Consider the following 17,367-nt stretch of genomic DNA (forward strand, 5'->3'; position numbering starts at 1 on the left):
GCTTCCAAGGCCTAACATAACAAACTTGGGCTGGCTGTAGGCACTTTTAAATTGGTTCCAGGGGTACACGGGCAGCAGTGGTCTGGTCAGTGGAAGTCTAGTGGAAGGAGTGACCGCAGACAGGCTTCCAAGGCCTAACATAACAAACTTGGGCTGGCTGTAGGCACTTTTAAATTGGTTCCAGGGGTACACGGGCAGCAGTGGTCTGGTCAGTGGAAGTCTAGTGGAAGGAGTGACCGCAGACAGGCTTCCAAGGCCTAACATAACAAACTTGGGCTGGCTGTAGGCACTTTTAAATTGGTTCCAGGGGTACACGGGCAGCAGTGGTCTGGTCTGTGGAAGTCTAGTGGAAGGAGTGACCGCAGACAGGCTTCGAAGGCCTAACATAACAAACTTGGGCTGGCTGTAGGCACTTTTAAATTGGTTCCAGGGGTACACGGGCAGCAGTGGTCTGGTCAGTGGAAGTCTAGTGGAAGGAGTGACCGCAGACAGGCTTCCAAGGCCTAACATAACAAACTTGGGCTGGCTGTAGGCACTTTTAAATTGGTTCCAGGGGTACACGGGCAGCAGTGGTCTGGTCTGTGGAAGTCTAGTGGAAGGAGTGACCGCAGACAGGCTTCGAAGGCCTAACATAACAAACTTGGGCTGGCTGTAGGCACTTTTAAATTGGTTCCAGGGGTACACGGGCAGCAGTGGTCTGGTCAGTGGAAGTCTAGTGGAAGGAGTGACCGCAGACAGGCTTCCAAGGCCTAACATAACAAACTTGGGCTGGCTGTAGGCACTTTTAAATTGGTTCCAGGGGTACACGGGCAGCAGTGGTCTGGTCTGTGGAAGTCTAGTGGAAGGAGTGACCGCAGACAGGCTTCGAAGGCCTAACATAACAAACTTGGGCTGGCTGTAGGCACTTTTAAATTGGTTCCAGGGGTACACGGGCAGCAGTGGTCTGGTCAGTGGAAGTCTAGTGGAAGGAGTGACCGCAGACAGGCTTCCAAGGCCTAACATAACAAACTTGGGCTGGCTGTAGGCACTTTTAAATTGGTTCCAGGGGTACACGGGCAGCAGTGGTCTGGTCAGTGGAAGTCTAGTGGAAGGAGTGACCGCAGACAGGCTTCCAAGGCCTAACATAACAAACTTGGGCTGGCTGTAGGCACTTTTAAATTGGTTCCAGGGGTACACGGGCAGCAGTGGTCTGGTCAGTGGAAGTCTAGTGGAAGGAGTGACCGCAGACAGGCTTCGAAGGCCTAACATAACAAACTTGGGCTGGCTGTAGGCACTTTTAAATTGGTTGCAGGGGTACACGGGCAGCAGTGGTCTGGTCAGTGGAAGTCTAGTGGAAGGAGTGACCGCAGACAGGCTTCGAAGGCCTAACATAACAAAATTGGGCTGGCTGTAGGCACTTTAAATTGGTTCCAGGGGTACATGGGCAGCAGTGTATGGTCAGTGGAAGTCTAGTGGAAGGAGTGACGGCAGACAGTCTTCGAAGGCCTAACATAACAAAATTGGGCTGACTGTAGGCACTTTTAAATTGGTTCCAGGGTAACACGGCCAGCAGTGGCCTGGTCAGTGTAGTAGTTGTAGAAAGAAGGGACCGCAGACAGGCTTCGAAGGCCTAACATAACAAAAATGTCAAAACAATGGTATTGTCAGTGCCAGGCATTGAAGGATGTCAGCGCCTAGACTACACATTGGTGAAGCTGTGAGAGATAATTTTGCTAGTGGTAGAGCACTGTTTGAGCTGGGGGGGGGAACTGTCTTGTGGCCGGCGGTACAGGCACAGGGCCCCTCATATTACAACGGTGTGTCTGACGTTGGGTGCGCACCACCACCGCCAGAGACACTTTATTGTACTATGAGGGACCCAGTGGCAGTGCCGTCGACCAAAAGCGGCCACACCCACCTCTTCAGACAAACAGCACTCTCAAGGGTCCAAGCGCAAAGTGGCGATAGCACAGCCCCGTGTGGGGAGTTTGGCCATTTCGTGAGGTGGAAACATGTCGTATGCTGGACAATCAGGTGAAGAAAATTACGAGATTGGAAAAGTCATTCAGAATAGTCCACAGGCAAGACCTTTTCATAGGAAAGCTAGGTGTCAGCCGGGCAGGGTGGGGCAAAAGATTTTGAAATCCAGTTGTGGTTCATTTTAATGAAGGTTAGATCATCTACATTTTGGGTAGCCAGACGAGTCCTTTTTTCTGTTAGTATTGAACCTGCAGCACTGAATACTCTTTCTGATAGGACACTAGCTGCCGGGCAAGCAAGCTCCTGCAATGCATATTCTGCCAATTCTGGCCAGGTGTCTAATTTGGATGCCCAGTAATCAAATGGGAATGACGGTTGAGGGAGAACGTCGATAAGGGATGAAAAATAGTTTGTAACCATACTGGACAAATGTTGTCTCCTGTCACTTTGAATTGATGCTGCAGTACCTGTCCTGTCTGCGGTCATAGAAAAATCACTCCACAACCTGGTCAGAAAACCCCTCTGGCCAACGCCACTTCTGATTTCTGCCCCTCTAACACCTCTGGTCTGCTGGCCCCTGGAGCTCGTGTGAGAACGATCACGGGCGCTGTGTGCAGGGAATGCCAGAAGCAAACGGTCAACAAGAGTTGATTGTTTTGTTGCTAATATTAGTTCCAAGTTCTCATGTGGCATAATATTTTGCAATTTGCCTTTATAGCGAGGATCAAGGAGGCAGGCCAACCAGTAATCGTCATCGTTCATCATTTTTGTAATGCGTGTGTCCCTTTTGAGGATACGCAAGGCATAATCCGCCATGTGGGCCAAAGTTCCCGTTGTCAAATCTGCGGTTGTGCTTGGTTGAGGGGCAGTTGCAGGCAAATCTACGTCACTTGTGTCCCTCAAAAAACCAGAACCCGGCCTTGCCACGCCACCAATTTCCCGTGCCCCAGGGAAAGCTTCCTCATTAAAAATATACTCATCCCCATCATCCTCCTCATCCTCCACCTCCTCTTCGCCCAGTACCTCGTCATGTACACTGCCCTGACCAGACAATCGCTGACTGTCATCAAGGCTTTCCTCTTCCTCTGGTGCAGACGCCTGATCCTTTATGTGCGTCAAACTTTGCATCAGCAGACGCATTAGGGGGATGCTCATGCTTATTATGGCGTTGTCTGCACTAACCAGCCGTGTGCATTCCTCAAAACACTGAAGGACTTGACACATGTCTTGAATCTTCGACCACTGCACACCTGACAACTCCATGTCTGCCATCCTACTGCCTGCCCGTGTATGTGTATCCTCCCACAAAAACATAACAGCCCGCCTCTGTTCGCACAGTCTCTGAAGCATGTGCAGTGTTGAGTTCCACCTTGTTGCAACGTCTATGATTAGGCGATGCTGGGGAAGGTTCAAAGAACGCTGATAGGTCTGCATACGGCTGGAGTGTACAGGCGAACGGCGGATATGTGCGCAAAGTCCACGCACTTTGAGGAGCAGGTCGGATAACCCCGGATAACTTTTCAGGAAGCACTGCACCACCAGGTTTAAGGTGTGAGCCAGGCAAGGAATGTGTTTCAGTTGGGAAAGGGAGATGGCAGCCATGAAATTCCTTCCGTTATCACTCACTACCTTGCCTGCCTCAAGATCTACAGTGCCCAGCCACGACTGCGTTTCTTGCTGCAAGAACTCGGACAGAACTTCCGCGGTGTGTCTATTGTCGCCCAAACACTTCATAGCCAATACAGCCTGCTGACGTATGCCAGTAGCTGCCCCATAATGGGAGACCTGGTGTGCAACAGTGGCAGGTGCGGATGGAGTGTTTGTGCGACTGCGGTCTGTGGACGAGCTCTTGCTTCTGCAGGAGGACGAGGAGGAGGAGGAGGAGGAGGGGGTGCGAACGGCTACAGACAACTGTTTACTAGACCGTGGGCTAGGCAGAACTGTCCCAAACTTGCTGTCCCCTGTGGACCCTGAATCCACCACATTTACCCAGTGTGCCGTGATGGACACGTAACGTCCCTGGCCATGCCTACTGGTCCATGCATCTGTTGTCAGGTGCACCTTTGTGCTCACAGATTGCCTGAGTGCATGGACGATGCGCTCTTTAACATGCTGGTGGAGGGCTGGGATGGCTTTTCTGGAAAAAAAGTGTCGACTGGGTAGCTCGTAGCGTGGTACAGCGTAGTCCATCAGGTCTTTGAAAGCTTCGCTTTCAACTAACCGGTAGGGCATCATCTCTAACGAGATTAGTCTAGCTATGTGGGCGTTCAAACCCTGTGTACGCGGATGCGAGGCTAAGTATTTCCTTTTTCTAACCATAGTCTCATGTAGGGTGAGCTGGACTGGAGAGCTGGAGATCGTGGAACTAGCGGGGGTGCCGGTGGACATGGCAGACTGAGAGACGGTGGGAGATGGTATTGTTGCCGCCGGTGCCCTAGATGCAGTGTTTCCTACTACGAAACTGGTGATTCCCTGACCCTGACTGCTTTGGCCTGGCAAAGATACCTGCACAGATACAGCAGGTGGTGCGCTAAATGGTGGTCCTACACTGCCGGAAGGGATGTTGCGTTGATGACTAGCTTCATTGGCCGAGGGTGCAACAACCTTAAGGGACGTTTGGTAGTTAGTCCAAGCTTTCAAATGCATGGTGGTTAAATGTCTATGCATGCAACTAGTATTGAGACTTTTCAGATTCTGACCTCTGCTTAAGGAAGTAGAACATTTTTGACAGATGACTTTGCGCTGATCAATTGGATGTTGTTTAAAAAAAATGCCAGACTGCACTCTTTCTAGCATCGGATACCTTTTCAGGCATTGCAGACTGAGCTTTAACCGGATGGCCACGCTGTCCTCCACCAGGTTTTGGCTTTGCCACGCGTTTTGGGCAAGATACGGGCCCGGCAGATGGAACCTGTGGCGATGTTGATGCCTGCTGCGGCCCCTCCTCCTCCTCTGCTTCAGAACTGCTGCCGCCTGCACCCTGTTCCCCCAATGGCTGCCAATCGGGGTCAAGAACTGGGTCATCTAATAACTCTTCTTGTACCTCCTGCGCAACTTCGTCTGTGTCACCGTGTCGTTCGGTGGTATAGCGTTCGTGATGGGGCAACATAGTCTCATCAGGGTCTGATTCTTGATCAGCACCCTGCGAGGGCAATGTTGTGGTCTGAGTCAAAGGACCAGCATAGTAGTCTGGCTGTGGCTGTGCGTCAGTGCACTCCATGTCAGATTCAATTTGTAATGGGCATGGACTGTTAACTGCTTCACTTTCTAAGCCAGGGACGGTATGTGTAAAGAGCTCCATGGAGTAACCCGTTGTGTCGCCTGCTGCATTCTTCTCTGTTGTTGTTTTTGCTGAAGAGGACAAGGAAGTGACTTGTCCCTGACCGTGAACATCCACTAACGACGCGCTGCTTTTACTTTTACCAGTTTCACGAGAGGAGGCAAAAGAGCTAGAGGCTGAGTCAGCAAGATAAGCCAAAACTTGCTCTTGCTGCTCCGGCTTTAAAAGCGGTTTTCCTAATCCCAGAAAAGGGAGCGTTCGAGGCCTTGTGTAGCCGGACGACGAACCTGGCTCCACAGCTCCAGACTTAGGTGCAATATTTTTTTCCCCACGACCACCTGATGCTCCACCACTACCACTACCCTCATTACCAGCTGACAATGAACGCCCCCGGCCACGACCTCTTCCACTAGACTTCCTCATTGTTTTAAAAACGTAACCAAACTAACGTTATTTGTTGCAGTCACACAACTTACACGGTGAGCTATAACTTCAGTATGATTTAGCTACCCCTTTACAGGTTGGTGAGACCACAGCGAAAATCAGGCCCAATGTTACACACTCTTTTTTTGGTGGCTGCAAATTAGAGAGATGCCCCACACGCAGGACTGTCACTGAAGCACAAATGTTAATATTAATGTCACACTATTATTTTTTTTTTATTTTTATTTTTTTCAGGAACACTTTAGAAACCCCCCAAAAAAAAAAAAATAGATTTTTGCAGGGAGAATTTAGAAAACAAATGTAACAAACTATATGCTTTCTATGGGCCACTGAGTGAGAGATGACGCACACAGGAATCAGGAGTGGCACACAAGCCCAGAGGCCAATATTTTTCTACCAATGATTGATGGAGTTATTTTCTCTGGTAGATTTTGGAACCCAAATCAAGGAAAAAAAATATAGGCTTTCTATGGACCACAATTGGAGAGAGAGAGAGAGAGAGAGAGAGAGAGAGAGAGATGGCACACCCAGGAGTCAAGACTGGCACACAAGCAGAAAGGCCAATATTAATCTCCCATTTTTTTGGGGGTTTTTTTTTTTTTTTTTTTTTTTTTTTTCAGGGAGACTTTAGAAAAAAAAATAATAAAAAAAATATGATTTTATCAGGAAGAATTTAGAAACCAAATAAAATAAAATTATTTTTTCAGGGAGAATTTATAAAACAAATAAAAACAAAAATAGGCGTTCTATGGCCCACTGACTGAGAGATGACGCACACAGGAGTCAGGAGTGGCACACAAGCCCAGAGGCCAATATTTTTCTACCAATGATTGATGTAGTTATTTTCTCTGGTAGATTTTGGAACCCAAATCAAGGAAAAAAAATATAGGCTTTCTATGGACCACAATTGGAGAGAGAGAGAGAGAGAGAGAGAGAGAGAGAGATGGCACACCCAGGAGTCAAGACTGGCACACAAGCAGAAAGGCCAATATTAATCTCCCACTGTTTTTTTTGGTTGTTTTTTTTTTTTTTTTTCAGGGAGACTTTAGAAAAAAAAATAATAAAAAAAATATGATTTTATCAGGAAGAATTTAGAAACCAAATAAAATAAAATGATTTTTTCAGGGAGAATTTATAAAACAAAAAAAACCAAAAATAGGCGTTCTATGGCCCACTGACTGAGAGATGACGCACCCAGGAGTCAAGACTGGCACACAAGCAGAAAGGCCAATATTAATCTCCCACTGTTTTTTTTTTTTTTTTTTTTTTTTCAGGGAGACTTTAGAAAAAAAAATAATAAAAAAAATATGATTTTATCAGGAAGAATTTAGAAACCAAATAAAATAAAATGATTTTTTCAGGGAGAATTTATAAAACAAATAAAAACAAAAATAGGCGTTCTATGGCCCACTGACTGAGAGATGACGCACACAGGAGTCAGGAGTGGCACACAAGCCCAGAGGCCAATATTTTTCTACCAATGATTGATGTAGTTATTTTCTCTGGTAGATTTTGGAACCCAAATCAAGGAAAAAAAATATAGGCTTTCTATGGACCACAATTGGAGAGAGAGAGAGAGAGAGAGAGAGAGAGAGAGAGAGAGAGAGAGATGGCACACCCAGGAGTCAAGACTGGCACACAAGCAGAAAGGCCAATATTAATCTCCCACTGTTTTTTTTGGTTGTTTTTTTTTTTTTTTTTCAGGGAGACTTTAGAAAAAAAAATAATAAAAAAAATATGATTTTATCAGGAAGAATTTAGAAACCAAATAAAATAAAATGATTTTTTCAGGGAGAATTTATAAAACAAATAAAACCAAAAATAGGCGTTCTATGGCCCACTGACTGAGAGATGACGCACCCAGGAGTCAAGACTGGCACACAAGCAGAAAGGCCAATATTAATCTCCCACTGTTTTTTTTTTTTTTTTTTTCAGGGAGACTTTAGAAAAAAAAATAATAAAAAAAATATGATTTTATCAGGAAGAATTTAGAAACCAAATAAAATAAAATGATTTTTTCAGGGAGAATTTAGAAAACAAATAAAACCAAAAATAGGCGTTCTATGGCCCACTGACTGAGAGAGAGAGAGAGATGGAACGCTTAGTACTGGCACACAAGCCCAAAGGGCAATATTAATCTCCCTTTTTTTTTCCAGGGAGAATTTCTAAAACCCAAAAAAAAAAAAAAATAGGCTTTCTATGGCCCACTATTTGTGAGAGAGATGGGACGCTCAGGACTGGCACAGATGGCACGCTCAGGACTGGCACAGAAGCCCAGAGGCCAATATTAATCTCCCTTTTTTTCTGGGAGAATTTATAAAACCAAAAAAATATTTAAATAGGCTTTCTATGGCCCACTATTTGTGAGAGAGATGGCACGCTCAGGACTGGCACAGATGGCACGCTCACAACTGGCACACAAGCCCAGAGGCCAATATTAATCTCCCTTTTTTCAGGGAAAATTTATAAAACAAAAAAAAAAATTAAATAGGCTTTCTATGGCCCACTATTTGTGAGAGAGATGGCACGCTCAGGACTGGCACAGATGGCACGCTCACAACTGGCACACAAGCCCAGAGGCCAATATTAATCTCCCTTTTTTTCAGGGAGAATTTATAAAACCAAAAAAAAAATTAAATAGGCTTTCTATGGCCCACTATTTGTGAGAGAGATGGCACGCTCAGGGCTGGCACAGATGGCACGCTCAGGACTGGCACACAAGCCCAGAGGCCAATATTAATCTCCCTTTTTTTCAGGGAGAATTTATAAAACCCAAAAAAAAATAAAATAGGCTTTCTATGGCCCACTATTTGTGAGAGAGATGGCACACTCAGGACTGGCACACAAGCCCAAAGGCCAATATTAATCTCCCACTGTATTTTTATCAGGGAGAATTTATACACCCCACAAAAAAAAATACAGAAAAATGAAAAGGCTTTCTATGGCCCACTATGTGAGAGAGATGGCACACACAGGGATGGCACTCTAGCAGAAATGCCAAATTGCCAATCTTAATCTCCCACCAAAAAAAAAAAAAAAAACAGGGAATGTCCTACAATTACTATCTCCCTGCCTGCAGTAATCTCAGCCAGGTATGGCAGGCAGCTACTATCTCCCTGCCTGCAGTAATCTCAGCCAGGTATGGCAGGCAGCAATAAGGAGTGGACTGATGCACAAATGAAATAAAAAGTGTGGACAAACAAAAAAGATAGCTGTGCAGAAAGGAAGGAACAAGAGGATTTGTGCTTTGAAAAAAGCAGTTGGTTTGCACAGCGGCGTACACACAGCAATGCAGCTATCAGGGAGCCTTCTAGGGCAGCCCAATGAGCTACAGCGCTGAGGGGAAAAAAAAAAAAAAAAAACTTCCACTGTCCCTGCACACCGAGGGTGGTGTTGGACAGTGCAAATCGCTGCAGCACAAGCGGTTTTGTGGTTAATGGACCCTGCCTAACGCTATCCCTGCTTCTGACAAAGCGGCAGCAACCTCTCCCTAAGCTCAGATCAGCAGCAGTAAGATGGCGGTCGGCGGGAACGCCTCTTTATAGCCCCTGTGACGTCGCAGACAGCAAGCCAATCACTGCAATGCCCTTCTCTAAGATGGTGGGGACCAGGACCTATGTCATCACGCTGCCCACACTCTGCGTTTACCTTCATTGGCTGAGAAATGGCGCTTTTCGCGTCATTGAAACGCGACTTTGGCGCGAAAGTCGCGTACCGCATGGCCGACCCCGCACAGGGGTCGGATCGGGTTTCATGAAACCCCGACTTAGCCAAAAGTCGGCGACTTTTGAAAATGTTCGACCCGTTTCGCTCAACCCTAATGATGACTTGAAATCAGATTTTTACATTTTTACTGGGACCTAGAATTTTGTTTCTATTTTCTGAGATATTTTCCAGAGGGATAATCACTGATCTTGATCATGGTGCTATCAGAAAAGGTGTGTGAATCTCATCAAATGTTAATGTCTGAGTAGTCGTGGCCGAGTGGTTAAGGCGATTGACTTGATATCCGTTAGGGTTTCCCCGTGCAGGATCAAATCCTGCCGACTATGTATATGTTCCTAAAGCTTTTTGACTGATTACCTGAGTAGATTAATTTGCGCGTTTCCTTGTCTACCCCCATGACAGTGATATGCAAACTCTGGACCGGTGTTCAAGAATCAGACTGATTAGATTTTTGGATGTACATTCCATAAGCCGATCTGGCGCTGCATCTCATGTGCATCATGCCGCTAATCAAAAGAAGCACCGTGAGTGTGGCACCAGGTAAGTGGTGCTTCTCCCGCTTTTGTCTAGCGGCCACAGACCATTGTTGTGGCAGATGTACTGGGACATGCACTTTGATTTGCAACAACCTTGAATTATCTCTTGGATGAAACCTTTTACCACACAATGAAAAATATTTAGCGACTTCTGGATGAACAGCTTTCTAACAGTATAAGTTTTGCAAATAATTTTTTTCTTGCTCTTTTTCCAAGTAACAGATCTAGCACTCTTTTTACTAGTCACTTTTTATCAACATTTAAAACTGTCCTTGCTGAGATATCGTGGAACCCTTGGCACACTTGTGGAATAAAAGTTTAGGAGATATTAATTTACCATTGTGTATTAATTGTAGATTTGCACTACAGCTTTAGAGCCTGTTTTCACCATGATTCATGAGTTCAATTGTGCTTTCCAGAACACAAAACTGCAGCCAAGTCTTTTTCATGTGTGGTTCCATGGTGTAATGGTTAGCACTCTGGACTCTAAATCCAGCGATCTGAGTTCAAATCTCAGTGGAACCTGGGCAGTTTTTCGTACACATGTTTCAATTTTTCCACTGACACTGTGTTCTCCTGTGCCCAAGGTTTAACATAAAAAGAGAAAGTTAAAATCAACATACCAAAAGCCAAAAAAAGATTTCAATGTTCCAAGCATATGTGGAGTGATCACTGTGAGTTCTGTGGCCAAAGCTACCTATGAAGCAGGATTAATGAAACTTAAAACACCACCATTTTTGGTGGTGTTTTTCTAAAAATTGTTTTGGGCATCTTTTGAGTCTGTTTTTGAGGCTTTTCTTTGCAGCTCACAAAATGCACCAAAAGTCACTTAGGAACCATTAAAGAGTTTTTCTAACCTAGCCATTGACTTGTATTATAAGTATGGAGCCCTTCTAAATGAAAAATACCAGAAGATAGATATGCTTATTTCAGTTAACCGCTTGGAATTTTTGGAAACTTGATGTGGTTAAAAGACGCCAAAAGCCTGATCATATGAACAGCAAGTCTTTTTTTTACATGGAAATGAATTTGTTCAGTGTTTTCAGCATTTTCACAGTAATTTTCAGGATGTTTTTGGAATGAACCCACTCCATATCCAACTTATGAAGATATCAAAGTCTTAAACTGTACATGGTTCCCATTGATGATGACTCGAAATCAGATTTTTACATTTTTTCTGGGACCTAGAATTTTGTTTCTATTTTCTGAGATATTTTCCAGAGGGATAATCACTGATCTTGATCATGGTGCTATAAGAAAAGGTGTGTGAATCTCATCAATTGTTAATGTCTGAGTAGACGTGGCCGAGTGGTTAAGGCGATGGACGTGAAATCCATTGGGTTTTTCTCGCCCATGTTCAAATCCTGCCGACTACGTATATGTTCCTAAAGCTTTTTGACTGATTACCTGAGTAGATTAATTTGCGCGTTTCCTTGTCTACCCCCATGTCAGTGATATGCAAACTCTGGAACGGTTTTCAAGAATCAGACTGATTAGATTTTTGGATGTACATTCCATAAGCCGATCTGGTGCTGCATCTCATGTGCATCATGCCGCTAATCAAAAGAAGCACCGTGAGTGTGGCACCAGGTAAGTGGTGCTTCTCCCGCTTTTGTCTAGCGGCCACAGACCATTGTTGTGGCAGATGTACTGGGACATGCACTTTGATTTGCAACAACCTTGAATTATCTCTTGGATAAAACCTTTTACCACACAGTGAAAATTTTTTAGCAACTTCTGGATGAACACCTTTCTAACAGTATAAGTTTTGCAATTAATTTTTTTCTTGCTCTTTTTCCAAGTAACAGATCCAGCACTCTTTTACTAGTCACTTTTTATCAACATTTAAAACTGTCCATGCTGAGATATCGTGGAACCCTTGGCACACTTGTGGAATAAAAGTTTAGGAGATATTAATTTACCATTGTGTATTAATTGTAGATTTGCACTACAGCTTTAGAGCCTGTTTTCACCATGATTCATGAGTTCAATTGTGCTTTCCAGAACACAAAACTGCAGCCAAGTCTTTTTTGCGTGTGGTTCCATGGTGTAATGGTTAGCACTCTGGACTCTGAATCCAGCGATCTGAGTTCAAATCTCAGTGGAACCAGGGCAGTTTTTTGTACACATGTTTCAATTTTTCCACTGACACTGTGTTCTCCTGTTCCCAAGGTTTAACATAAAAAGAGAAAGTTAAAATCAACATGCCAAAAAAAGATTTCAATGTTCCAAGCATACATGGAGTGATCACTGTGAGTTCTGTAGCCAAAGCTACCTATGAAGCAGGGTTAATGAAACTTAAAACACCACCATTTTTGGTGGTGTTTTTCTAATAATTGTTTTGGGCATCTTTTGAGTCTGTTTTTGAGGCTTTGCTTTGCAGCTCACAAAATGCACCAAAAGTCACTTAGGAACCTTTAAGGAGTGTTTCTAACCTAGCCATTGACTTGTATTATAAGTATGGAGCACTTCTAAATGAAAAATACCAGAAGATAGATATGCTTATTTCAGTTAACCGCTTGGAATTTTTGGAAACTTGATGTGGTTAAAAGACGCCAAAAGCCCGATCATATGAACAGCAAGTCTTTTTTTACACGGAAATGAATTTGTTCAGTGTTTTCAGCATTTTCAGAGTAATTTTCAGGATGTTTTTGGAATGGACCCACTCCATATCCACCTTATGAAGAGGTCAAAGTCTTAAACTGTACATGGTTCCCATTCATGATGACTGGAAATCAGATTTTTACATTTTTACTGGGACCTAGAATTTTGTTTCTATTTTCTGAGATATTTTCCAGAGGGATAATCACTGACCTTGATCATGGTGCTATAAGAAAAGGTGTGTGAATCTCATCAAATGTTAATGTCTGAGTAGTCGTGGCCGAGTGGTTAAGGCGATGGACTTGAAATCCATTGGGGTTTCCCCGCGCAGGTTCAAATCCTGCCGACTACGTATCTAAAGCTTTTTGACTGATTACCTGAGTAGATTAATTTGCGCGTTTCCTTGTCTACCGCCGTGACAGTGATATGCAAACTCTGGAACGGTTTTCAAGAATCAGACTGATTAGATTTTTGGATGTACATTCCATAAGCCGATCTGGCGCTGCATCTCATGTGCATCATGCCGCTAATCAAAAGAAGCACCGTGAGTGTGGCACCAGGTAAGTGGTGCTTCTCCCGCTTTTGTCTAGCGGAGACAGACCATTGTTGTGGCAGATGTACTGGGACATGCACTTTGATTTGCAACAACCTTGAATTATCTCTTGGATGAAACCTATTACCACACAATGAAAAATTTTTAGTGACTTCTGGATGAACAGCTTTCTAACAGTATAAGTTTTGCAAATAATTTTTTTCTTGCTCTTTTTCCAAGTAACAGATCCAGCACTCTTTTACTAGTCACTTTTTATCAACATTTAAAACTGTCCATGCTGAGATATCGTGGAACCCTTGGCACACTTGTGGAATAAAAGTTTAGGAGATATTAATTTACCATTGTGTATTAATTGTAGATTTGCACTACAGCTTTAGAGCCTGTTTTCACCATGATTCATGAGTTCAATTGTGCTTTCCAGAACACAAAACTGCAGCCAAGTCTTTTTTGCGTGTGGTTTCATGGTGTAATGGTTAGCACTTTGGACTCTGAATCCAGCGATCTGAGTTCAAATCTCAGTGGAGCCTGCGCAGTTTTTCGTACACATGTTTCAATTTTTCCACTGACACTGTGTTCTCCTGTTCCCAAGGTTTAACATAAAAAGAGAAAGTTAAAATCAACATACCAAAAGCCAAAAAAAGATTTCAATGTTCCAAGCATACATGGAGTGATCACTGTGAGTTCTGTGGCCAAAGCTACCTATGAAGCAGGGTTAATGAAACTTAAAACACCACCATTTTTGGTGGTGTTTTTCTAAAAATTGTTTTGGGCATCTTTTGAGTCTGTTTTTGAGACTTTGCTTTGCAGCTCACAAAATGCACCAAAAGTCACTTAGGAACCTTTAAGGAGTGTTTCTAACCTAGCCATTGACTTGTATTATAAGTATGGAGCACTTCTAAATGAAAAATACCAGAAGATAGATATGCTTATTTCAGTTAATCGCTTGGAATTTTTGGAAACTTGATGTGGTTAAAAGACGCCAAAAGCCCGATCATATGAACAGCAAGTCTTTTTTTACATGGAAATGAATTTGTTCAGTGTTTTCAGCATTTTCAGAGTAATTTTCAGGATGTTTTTGGAATGGACCCACTCCATATCCACCTTATGAAGAGGTCAAAGTCTTAAACTGTACATGGTTCCCATTGATGATGACTCGAAATCAGATTTTTACATTTTTACTGGGACCTAGAATTTTGTTTCTATTTTCTGAGATATTTTCCAGAGGGATAATCACTGATCTTGATCATGGTGCTATAAGAAAACGTGTGTGAATCTCATCAAATGTTAATGTCTGAGTAGTCGTGGCCGAGTGGTTAAGGCGATGGTCTTGAAATCCATTGGGGTTTCCCCGCGCAGGTTCAAATCCTGCTGACTACGTATATGTTCCTAAAGCTTTTTGACTGATTACCTGAGTAGATTAATTTGCGCGTTTCCGTGTCTACCCCCATGACAGTGATATGCAAACTCTGGATCGGTTTTCAAGAATCAGACTGATTAGATTTTTGGATGTACATTCCATAAGCCGATCTGGTGCTGCATCTCATGTGCATCATGCCGCTAATCAAAAGAAGCACCGTGAGTGTGGCACCAGGTAAGTGGTGCTTCTCCCGCTTTTGTCTAACGGCCACAGACCATTGTTGTGGCAGATGTACTGGGACATGCACTTTGATTTGCAACAACCTTGAATTATCTCTTGGATGAAACCTTTTACCACACAGTGAAAATTTTTTAGCGACTTCTGGATGAACAGCTTTCTAACAGTATAAGTTTTGCAATTAATTTTTTTCTTGCTCTTTTTCCAAGTAACAGATCCAGCACTCTTTTACTAGTCACTTTTTATCAACATTTAAAACTGTCCATGCTGAGATATCGTGAACCCTTGGCACACTTGCGGAATAAAAGTTTAGGAGATATTAATTTACCATTGTGTATTAATTGTAGATTTGCACTACAGCTTTAGAGCCTGTTTTCACCATGATTCATGAGTTCAATTGTGCTTTCCAGAACACAAAACTGCAGCCAAGTCTTTTTTGTGTGTGGTTCCATGGTGTAATGGTTAGCACTCTGGACTCTGAATCCAGCGATCTGAGTTCAAATCTCAGTGGAACCTGCGCAGTTTTTTGTACACATGTTTCAATTTTTCCACTGACACTGTGTTCTCCTGTTCCCAAGGTTTAACATAAAAAGAGAAAGTTAAAATCAACATACCAAAAGCCAAAAAAAGATTTCAATGTTCCAAGCATACATGGAGTGATCACTGTGAGTTCTGTGGCCAAAGCTACCTATGAAGCAGGGTTAATGAAACTTAAAACACCACCATATTTGGTGGTGTTTTTCTAAAAATTGTTTTGGGCATCTTTTGAGTCTGTTTTTGAGGCTTTGCTTTGCAGCTCACAAAATGCACCAAAAGTCACTTAGGAACCTTTAAGGAGTGTTTCTAACCTAGCCATTGACTTGTATTATAAGTATGGAGCACTTCTAAATGAAAAATACCAGAAGATAGATATGCTTATTTCAGTTAACCGCTTGGAATTTTTGGAAACTTGATGTGGTTAAAAGACGCCAAAAGCCCGATCATATGAACAGCAAGTCTTTTTTTACATGGAAATGAATTTGTTCAGTGTTTTCAGCATTTTCAGAGTAATTTTCAGGATGTTTTTGGAATGGACCCACTCCATATCCACCTTATGAAGAGGTCAAAGTCTTAAACTGTACATGGTTCCCATTGATGATGACTCGAAATCAGATTTTTACATTTTTACTGGGACCTAGAATTTTGTTTCTATTTTCTGAGATATTTTCCAGAGGGATAATCACTGATCTTGATCATGGTGCTATAAGAAAAGGTGTGTGAATCTCATCAAATGTTAATGTCTGAGTAGTCGTGGCCGAGTGGTTAAGGCGATGGACTTGAAATCCATTGGGGTTTCCCCGCGCAGGTTCAAATCCTGCCGACTACGTATATGTTCCTAAAGCTTTTTGACTGATTACCTGAGTAGATTAATTTGCGCGTTTCCTTGTATACCCCCATGACAGTGATATGCAAACTCTGGATCGGTTTTCAAGAATCAGACTGATTAGATTTTTGGATGTACATTCCATAAGCCGATCTGGTGCTGCATCTCATGTGCATCATGCCGCTAATCAAAAGAAGCACCGTGAGTGTGGCACCAGGTAAGTGGTGCTTCTCCCGCTTTTGTCTAGCGGCCACAGACCATTGTTGTGGCAGATGTACTGGGACATGCACTTTGATTTGCAACAACCTTGAATTATCTCTTGGATGAAACCTTTTACCACACAGTGAAAAATTTTTAGCGACTTCTGGATGAACAGCTTTCTAACAGTATAAGTTTTGCAATTAATTTTTTTCTTGCTCTTTTTCCAAGTAACAGATCCAGCACTCTTTTACTAGTCACTTTTTATCAACATTTAAAACTGTCCATGCTTAGATATCGTGGAACCCTTGGCACACTTGCGGAATAAAAGTTTAGGAGATATTAATTTACCATTGTGTATTAATTGTAGATTTGCACTACAGCTTTAGAGCCTGTTTTCACCATGATTCATGAGTTCAATTGTGCTTTCCAGAACACAAAACTGCAGCCAAGTCTTCTTTGTGTGTGGTTCCATGGTGTAATGGTTAGCACTCTGGACTCTGAATCCAGCGATCTGAGTTTAAATCTCAGTGGAACCTGCGCAGTTTTTCGTACACATGTTTCAATTTTTCCACTGACACTGTGTTCTCCTGTTCCCAAGGTTTAACATAAAAAGAGAAAGTTAAAATCAACATACCAAAAGCCAAAAAAAGATTTCAATGTTCCAAGCATACATGGAGTGATCACTGTGAGTTCTGTGGCCAAAGCTACCTATGAAGCAGGGTTAATGAAACTTAAAACACCACCATTTTTGGTGGTGTTTTACTAAAAATTGTTTTGGGCATCTTTTGAGTCTGTTTTTGAGGCTTTGCTTTGCAGCTCACAAAATGCACCAAAAGTCACTTAGGAACCTTTAAGGAGTGTTTCTAACCTAGCCATTGACTTGTATTATAAGTATGGAGCACTTCTAAATGAAAAATACCAGAAGATAGATATGCTTATTTCAGTTAACCGCTTGGAATTTTTGGAAACTTGATGTGGTTAAAAGACGCCAAAAGCCCGATCATATGAACAGCAAGTCTTTTTTTACATGGAAATGAATTTGTTCAGTGTTTTCAGCATTTTCAGAGTAATTTTCAGGATGTTTTTGGAATGGACCCACTCCATATCCAC

The 17,367-nt window shown here is 42.9% G+C and overlaps 7 non-coding genes across 7 annotated transcripts; all 7 read left to right on the top strand.

The window, feature by feature from the left end:
- The first annotated feature begins 11,983 nt into the window (after positions 1–11,983).
- TRNAQ-CUG (transfer RNA glutamine (anticodon CUG)) lies at positions 11,984–12,055 on the top strand. Its single transcript has one exon. It is a non-coding gene; the product is annotated as a tRNA-Gln (tRNA).
- A 761-nt stretch (positions 12,056–12,816) lies between these two features.
- TRNAS-UGA (transfer RNA serine (anticodon UGA)) lies at positions 12,817–12,898 on the top strand. The gene has a single exon. It is a non-coding gene; the product is annotated as a tRNA-Ser (tRNA).
- Positions 12,899–13,554: 656 nt separating this feature from the next.
- Positions 13,555–13,626, top strand: TRNAQ-CUG (transfer RNA glutamine (anticodon CUG)). The gene has a single exon. It is a non-coding gene; the product is annotated as a tRNA-Gln (tRNA).
- Positions 13,627–14,394: 768 nt separating this feature from the next.
- On the top strand, positions 14,395–14,476 carry TRNAS-UGA (transfer RNA serine (anticodon UGA)). The gene has a single exon. It is a non-coding gene; the product is annotated as a tRNA-Ser (tRNA).
- A 661-nt stretch (positions 14,477–15,137) lies between these two features.
- TRNAQ-CUG (transfer RNA glutamine (anticodon CUG)) lies at positions 15,138–15,209 on the top strand. The gene has a single exon. It is a non-coding gene; the product is annotated as a tRNA-Gln (tRNA).
- Positions 15,210–15,977: 768 nt separating this feature from the next.
- TRNAS-UGA (transfer RNA serine (anticodon UGA)) lies at positions 15,978–16,059 on the top strand. The gene has a single exon. It is a non-coding gene; the product is annotated as a tRNA-Ser (tRNA).
- A 662-nt stretch (positions 16,060–16,721) lies between these two features.
- On the top strand, positions 16,722–16,793 carry TRNAQ-CUG (transfer RNA glutamine (anticodon CUG)). The gene has a single exon. It is a non-coding gene; the product is annotated as a tRNA-Gln (tRNA).
- Positions 16,794–17,367: the final 574 nt, after the last annotated feature.

The sequence above is a fragment of the Ranitomeya imitator genome, chromosome 9, assembly GCF_032444005.1.
Source record: "Ranitomeya imitator isolate aRanImi1 chromosome 9, aRanImi1.pri, whole genome shotgun sequence".
NCBI lineage: Eukaryota > Metazoa > Chordata > Amphibia > Anura > Dendrobatidae > Ranitomeya > Ranitomeya imitator.